The sequence below is a fragment of the Ovis canadensis genome, chromosome 3 (genome assembly GCF_042477335.2).
Source record: "Ovis canadensis isolate MfBH-ARS-UI-01 breed Bighorn chromosome 3, ARS-UI_OviCan_v2, whole genome shotgun sequence".
Lineage (NCBI taxonomy): Eukaryota > Metazoa > Chordata > Mammalia > Artiodactyla > Bovidae > Ovis > Ovis canadensis.
The window spans coordinates 221,521,436-221,528,626 of NC_091247.1; the positions used below are offsets into that span (position 1 = coordinate 221,521,436).

General features: G+C 56.7%; 1 long non-coding RNA gene across 1 annotated transcript; it reads left to right on the forward strand.

Moving 5' to 3' along the window:
* The first annotated feature begins 2,354 nt into the window (after window positions 1–2,354).
* Window positions 2,355–6,990, forward strand: LOC138436099 (uncharacterized). The gene is made up of 3 exons (XR_011255332.1): window positions 2,355–2,435; window positions 2,812–3,028; window positions 6,864–6,990. It is a non-coding gene; the product is annotated as an uncharacterized lncRNA (long non-coding RNA).
* The last annotated feature ends 201 nt before the right edge of the window (window positions 6,991–7,191 follow it).

Here is a 7,191-nt window from a genome sequence, read left to right on the forward strand (position 1 = left end):
CGGGAACACGCAGAGATGCAGGGAAGGGCCTGGCATTAGGGGTCAGCAGGTACTGCCCCTTCCAACTGGTGACCAAGCTCCATCATTCACCTCTCAGAGCCTGTCTCCGCCCCCTGAGGACTGAGTTGTACTCAGCAGACCTGCGAGGTCCATGCGGTATTACAGATGAGGAAACCGAGGCTCTGGGAGGCCAGGGACCTGCCTGAGGTGGGAGCCAGGGCACTGAGCCCCTGGGTTTCTGGACTGTTTGCTGATGTCACAACACAGGGGGACTGAGAGAGGAGGGTCCTGAGAGCCCTTTGTGAAGCTTCAAAAGCTGCCCAGCCTTCATTCTTTAACTAGGGGTCCACAGGCAAGGCTTGTCCTTTATTGGGTCCCCTTCGGGTGCCTGGGACTCCTTCAACTGTGAACTGCCCCCACCCCCGCAGGGCAACCTTGCTCTCTGTAGGATCCTGTCTGGCTCAAAGACCAAACGCCTCATTCTTAACACCTAGAAGGTGCTGGGCCAACATTTACTCAGAGAATGGTTGCACCTACGATGGGAGGGTGGGCAAGCTGGGGAGGAGGAGTGCTAAGGAGGGGAGCACACAGGAGTTAGGTGGGTATGACAAAAGTCCCGTTAGGTGTCCAGCTCTCACCCTTGACCCCTGCAGTTCATTCCCCACAAGGCAGCCAAAGAGTCCTTGTTGAAATGGAATTCTGACCACACAAACCTTGCTCCAAGCTCCTGTGGGCACCCACGCGCCTGGGCTCTTCCATCCTTCCCCATGACGCGACCCCCTGATGTCTGCTGCAGCCACTCTGATCTCCTGGCTCTTCCCAGACTCCCCAGGACGGTCCCCCTCAGGGCCCTGGCACGCTGTGCCCGGTGCCTGGACATTCTTTGCCTGAGTGTTCCTCCTCTCTCCATTCAGATTTTGTGAAATGGCAGAGCCTTGCGGGGGCTTCCCCCGACCACCATTTCTAAAGTTATTCCTCTTGTCGCTCTTTCTCTTTGCCCAGATTTGTCACCATCAAGCCTGTGGCCACCTGCCATTAGTTTGTGTCTTTGCTCTTTTATTGCCTACTCCCTGGGGGCAGGGTGGTCTATTTGGTCCACTGCTGAGTCCCAGAGCTAAGACAGAGCTGGGCACATGGCTCTGCCTGTATTTCTGGAAGGAAGGATGGAAGGAAGGAAGGACCTCTTTCTTCTGCTTATTCATGGGGTGCCTCCTCCGTGTGGCCCTGTGATAGCTGCTTTTAGAATAAGTGGCCTCAGCAGACAGGGTCACAGCTCACTCCCACCAGGCTGGCCCCGAAGTGCCTGTGAGGGGCCCCAAACACAGCAGCTGCTGCTTCTGGTATCCTTCCCCTTCCTACCAGATGTGGTCTCTAGGAGCCTGAGAACCAGGACTGGTGGGTAGAAGATGCACAGGCTGAAAGAGATCTAATGAAGTTTCAGGAAAAACTTAACAGCGAAACTGTGCAAAGATGGAAGTGACTTCCTGAGGAGGAACTATGCCGCCTGTCAGCCAAGGGAGGCTTGTGGAGGTCGTGGGGCCCTGGAGCCAGGGCCAGTCCTGGGACCTGCAGGCGTAGAGTCCAGACTCGGAGTCGGGGGGTGGGGGTGCCCTCGGGGTGGGCCAGGCCCTGAAGCTGGGAGCAGGCAGAGGTCACACATCTGGCCAGGCCCAGGCAGCAGAAGCCACGGCTCCAGTCCCCTGTCCGAAGGCTGCTGGGCCGCGGCCAAGCGGCCATGTCGGGACTCTGGATCCTCCGACCGCAGGCCAGGCCTGGGAGACAGGAAATCACGGGCTCAGGGCCCGAAAGGCCCCCAGCGGGCGCTTGCTCCCTCCCGCCGCCCACGGCGGCCTCGGGCCCCTGTGCCCCGCGCCCATGGGGTTAACTCTCTCCCGGTCTCTCTCTGCTCCAAGTTGTTTTCCAAGCGAGGCAGAGAATGGTTCTCTTGTTACCAACATGGCTTCTGGGCATTGGGTAATGCGCTCCTCTTCTCGCGGCCGCGCCACAAAGGGACCTTTTGTTCGCCTCCCTGCCCCTCTCCCTGGCTCTTCCCGGCCCCCCACCCAGCCACCCACCCCACTCCCTCCTGGCCGCGCCTCCCGCCCCGCGCTGCACCCCCGGGACACCGGGAGTGACCGTGGCCTGGCCGTGGCGCCCTCCCTCCCCTGGCGCCCTGCGAGCGGGCGCGGGGCCGGGGGGCCGCGGCGGCCATATTGTGGGCGGCCATGCGGCTTCGGGGAGGCAGCCGGGAGCAGGATGTGGGGGCGCTGGGGTGCGATGTACCGTCCTGGGGTGCACCTCCGCCCTCCACCCCAGGCCACCCTCCTGTGCTGAGACAAGTCGCCTTCTCACGTACCATCTCACTTCATCAGCACAGCAGCCTCGGGCCGGGAGTGACGGCCCATCTTTCGGAGGTGGAGACTGAGGCTCCACAGGTGAGTGTCCCAACCAGGTGCTCAGCTGGACCCAACTATGTTCCCCTCTTCCCAAAACCTCCTCGAGAAAGAGCCCTCAGGTCGGGAAACACTGAGATGGGTGTGGGTCTCCAGAGAATGCCTAGAACCAAGTTTCCTGGAATTTCTTTTTGAAAATGAAAGAGAATGTGTCTGAGATGGGGGTGTCAGGAAGCCAGTACCGAAGAGCCTGCCCTCAGGGAACACAGTCTCTGGCTCCTCCCGACAGCCCTGCAAGGCAGGCTGGGAGGAGTTGAAGTCGCTATTTTTCAGATGAGGAAACTGAGACACAGAGAGGCTGCCCAGCCAGGACCTGGGGCTCACCCAGGTGACTCCAGCCCTGGTCATCTCTCTCCAGGGCTGCAACCCACCCACCCCTTGAGAGGCCTGGAGGATCCCGACAGCCCTGGCCCCTTGTCTGGAATCACAGAAGCTGGAACCCTGGGGAGATTGTGCTCAGATGCTCCATTCAACAGTTCGTCCATTTCCCGCTGTCCCAGCATTTATGGTGACGTGAAACAGAGCAAAGTGACTGCTCATGGAACATGCACACAGTGTCAGCAGCGTGCCCTCAGGTGTGACCTCAGGGCTGGGCTGGGGCCTCTGGGTCCTGGCGAGACGGGTAAAATCAGTTGACTTGGTGATGGATGGGGCATGACGGAGGCCCCCAGGTTTGCCCTCCAGAAACCACAGTCCAGGAAGAGAGACAAATCAGTAAAGGGTCAGCATGCTGGAGACAGGCGGCCTGGGATCTCATCTAGACTGGAAGATTGGGGAAGGAAGGCTTCCTGGAGAAGGTGACTGTGCCCGGAGCCTCAACAGATGAATAAAAGTTCACCAGGCAAAGAAATGGAGGGAGAAGGCAGGAAAGGAGCTGGCGCTGGGGATGAGTCTGGGAAGAAGGTGAATGGTGTGTGTTGGGGTGGGGAGGCCCCACCAGGCCAGTGCACTGGATCAGGGTGGGGCAGGAACAGTGGGAGAGCTAGACTGCTGAGGGCAGGGAGGAAGGGCTCCTGAAGACCCAGGGTGCCCTGATAAGGTACAAGGACTGCATCCTGAGGGCAGTGGAATGGTCACTGAAGGATTTGAAAGGGGTCTGATATGTGTTCTGGGAAGATCTTATGGGCTGGGTCTATGCTGGGTTTATGACTGTTTTCCCAGCACCCAGTTCAGTAACCGGCTTCCTAGGCGGCACCAGTGGTAAAGAACCTGCCTGCTGGTGCAGGAGATGTAAGAGATATGGGTTCGATCCCTGGGTTGGGAAGATCCCTGGAGGAGGGTATGGCAATCCACTCCAGTATTCTTGTCTGGAGAGTCCCATGGACAGAGGAGCCTGGAGTGCTATAGTCCATAGGGTAGCAAAGAGTCAGACATGACTAAAGTGACTTAGCAAGGTAAGTCACTAACGTGACTCAGCTCAGTAACTGATCCACAGTAGGGTCTCGATAAATGTTTTCCATCAATATATGATTACCAACGTGATTGCCACTGGAGGCAGTGGTTGACCCCAGCTGTGGGACCTTGGGCCTCAGTTTCCTTATTTGTAAAATGAGGGTAACAGCATCTGCCTCCTGGGAATGTCGTGATGGTTAAAGAAAGCAGGGCATGCGAGGGCTCCCTCGGTGTCCTGCACATGGTCAGCCTGTCATGACTGGCACAGGAGGTGCTGTGGGCAAGGTGGAGGTGGGGACCGGGCTCAGGAGCAGTGGAGTCACCTAGGGGAGAGAGTAATATTAACAGCAACAATAATGCTTATATATTAGACACAGTCTTCATATATTTTATTCATACAGTCCTCAAGACAAGCGATTGGCGAAGGCATTCTTTTATAGGACATTTTTATTTTATCATCTACCGAGGGACAGTGAGGCCTGGCGTGCTGCAGTCTACAGGGTTGCAAAGAGTCGGACATAACTTGGTGACTGAACAACAACGATTTTATTGTCCAGGAATCTGAGGCTTAGACAGGTGAGGTGACTTGCCTGAGGCTCCTTGGCCAGTGAGTGGGGGACAGAACTGCATTGGACACAAAAGCCCAGCATTAGACATCAGAGCCCAGCTCGTGACCACTAAGCTGGAGATGGAGGCAGGTCGGGGTGACCACCAGGGGAGGGAGAGTGGGGAGGACACAGTCGGACTGATGGGCCAGGTGGGGAGGGGTGCCCCTTGTGTCTGGTCTGACTAGGTGGACGGTCATTCCATTTCCTGAGTGAGGGGCACGGCATGGGAAGGACAGGCTGGCTTGGGGAGGAAGGAAATGCTCAGTCTGAGAGGCTGTTGGGATGTCTGGGTGGGGATGCCAGGGAGGTCTGGCGTCTAGGCTGGGGGTCTGGATGAGGGGGAAATGAGCTCACAGGGCAAGTGGAAGGCATGTGGGTGGGCGGAGGAGCCCAGGCCCTGGAGATGATGTCGATAGCAGACTTTATACAGCGTCTACTCTGCATCAAACATGATCCTAAGTCCAGGTGTTATTTAAATTCTCACCAAACCCCGTGAGGAGGAACCATCACCGCCCCTGCTTTATAGAGGGGGAAACAGGGCAAGAGTTTGGTCTAGAATGTCCAGAGCAGGTACCTCTGTAGAGACAGAAAGTAAACTATGGTTACCTAGGGCTAGGGAATTGAAAAATGATGGCTGAAGGGTACAGGGTTTCCTTCTGGGGGTGATGAAAATGTTCTGAAATGATAGCGCTGATGATGGTTGTACAGCTCTATAAATACACTAAAAAACACTGAATTGTGCACTTTAAAAATGTGACTTGTGCAGGACGTGAGTTACACATCAATAGAGCGGGCTTCCTGGTGGCTCAGTCGGTAACGAATCCGCCTGCAACACAGGAGATCTGGGTGCGATCTCTGGGTTGGGGAGATCCCCTGGAGAAGGAAATGGCAACCAATTCCAGTATGCTTGCCTGGGAAATCCCATGGACAGAGGTGCCTGGAGGGCTACAGTCCATGGGGTCACAAGAGCTGGACACGACTGAGCAACTAAACCACCGCCAAAGCTGAGGGAACCAGCTGTGTAGCACAGAGAGCTCAGCTTGGTGTGGGAGGGAGGGGATGTACGTATACATAGAGCTTTGTTACGCAGCAGAAACTCACATAACCCTGCAAAACAATTATACTCCAGAAGGAGAATCCGGTGATACACACAAAAAAAGCTGAGAGAGAAAAAGACACTCAGCAGGAGGAGGAGGCAGGGCTTGGAGGGGCAGGGGAGCTTCGGGAGCTGGAAGGAGGACAGAGGGGCAGGGAAGCCCGGGCGTGGGGCAGAGGCAGTTTGGGTGAGAAGTTTGGACGAGAAGCTGGAGAAGGATGCCGTCTGCAGCACTGATTTACTCCCAGTGGTCCGGGGCTGACACCTGGACATTCTTTGGCGTTAGTCAGTCCAGGTTCCCTGGTGACCTGGTCCACACTTGCGGGGGACCCAGCCCTGTGGGTGGATGGGCCCTTTTGGGAGAGATCTCAGAGAAGCAAGGAGTGTTTTTAGACCTGGACATCCAGGCCCCTGGATGGAGATTTCTCCACCTCAGGAAGCAGCTGACCTTCCACCAGCAGGTTTTGGAGGCTCGCTGCCCTTGACTTTGGGGGTGGAGGTTGGGGAGGGCTGAGGGTGGGAAAATGCCTCGGTTGGGTCTTCCTGGAGGAGTGAGAGCCCCAATCAACAGCTCACCTGGAAGCCTCATACCTCAGCCTTTCCCATAAGAGGGCTCCAGTGTCTGCTGGGAGACCAGGAGGCCGAGAGGGTGCGAAGTGAAGGCTGGGGTGCAGTGGTACCCCTCCCTTTCGACACTGATGGTGGTCACCAGCAGGAAGACACTCAGGCCTCCTGACTGAGAAGGGGGGATCCAAACGGCCCCAGTGCCCAGAGCTGCGACTGGCCCGTGGTCCCAGCCATGGGTGGAGGTGCCTGGAGAGGCTCCGGGGTCCCCTGGGTGTGAGCGGGGCGTGGGGTATCTGAAGAGCAGGCGAGGCAGTGGCTGTGGGCAGGCCACCGCGCCCCTTCTGTGTTGGGGTCCATTCAGCACTGCTGCATCCCCACCCCCGACTCTAGACCTCAGGCCTTGTCTCTCTGATGCAGGAGGCCGGCAGGGAGACCAGGCCAGCCCTGCGTTCGGGACCTCCGTGGGGCCTGGCTCCCATGAGGGAGGCGGAGCGCCTGTCATTGTCTCAGGAGACTGAGGCTCGGAGGGGCCTTGCTGGAGTCCTCCCACCCCCATCAGGCACTTCTCCTTGGGGAGCCCCTCACGGGCCCACTCGGTGTCTATTTCTTCTCCTTTTTGATGTGACTGTGATACCTTAGAGCTTTGATTTCCTAGATCAGAGCAGAATAAGAGAAGATCATTAGAAACATGCAGGGGCAGGAATTCCCTAGTGGCCCAGTGACTAAGACTCTGTGCTTTCAATGCAGGGGGCCCAGGTTCGATCCCTGGTCAAGGAAGTAGATGCCATGTGCCACAACTAAAGCTCCCGCGCGCTGCAATGAAGATCAAAGATCCTGTGTGGGGCAACTGAGACCCAGTGCAGTCAAAAATAAATATTTAAAAAGAAGAAATATACAGGGAGAAAGAGAAATGGTTGCAAAAATCTAAACATTTGCTAAGAGGGTTTGTGGTAAAGACTACGGACTTCCCTCATAGCTCAGTTGGTAAAGAATCTGCCTGCAGTGCAGGAGACCCGTGTTTGATTCCTGGGTTGGGAAGAGGGGGAGGCTGAATTTGTAGGACATTTTGTTAAAG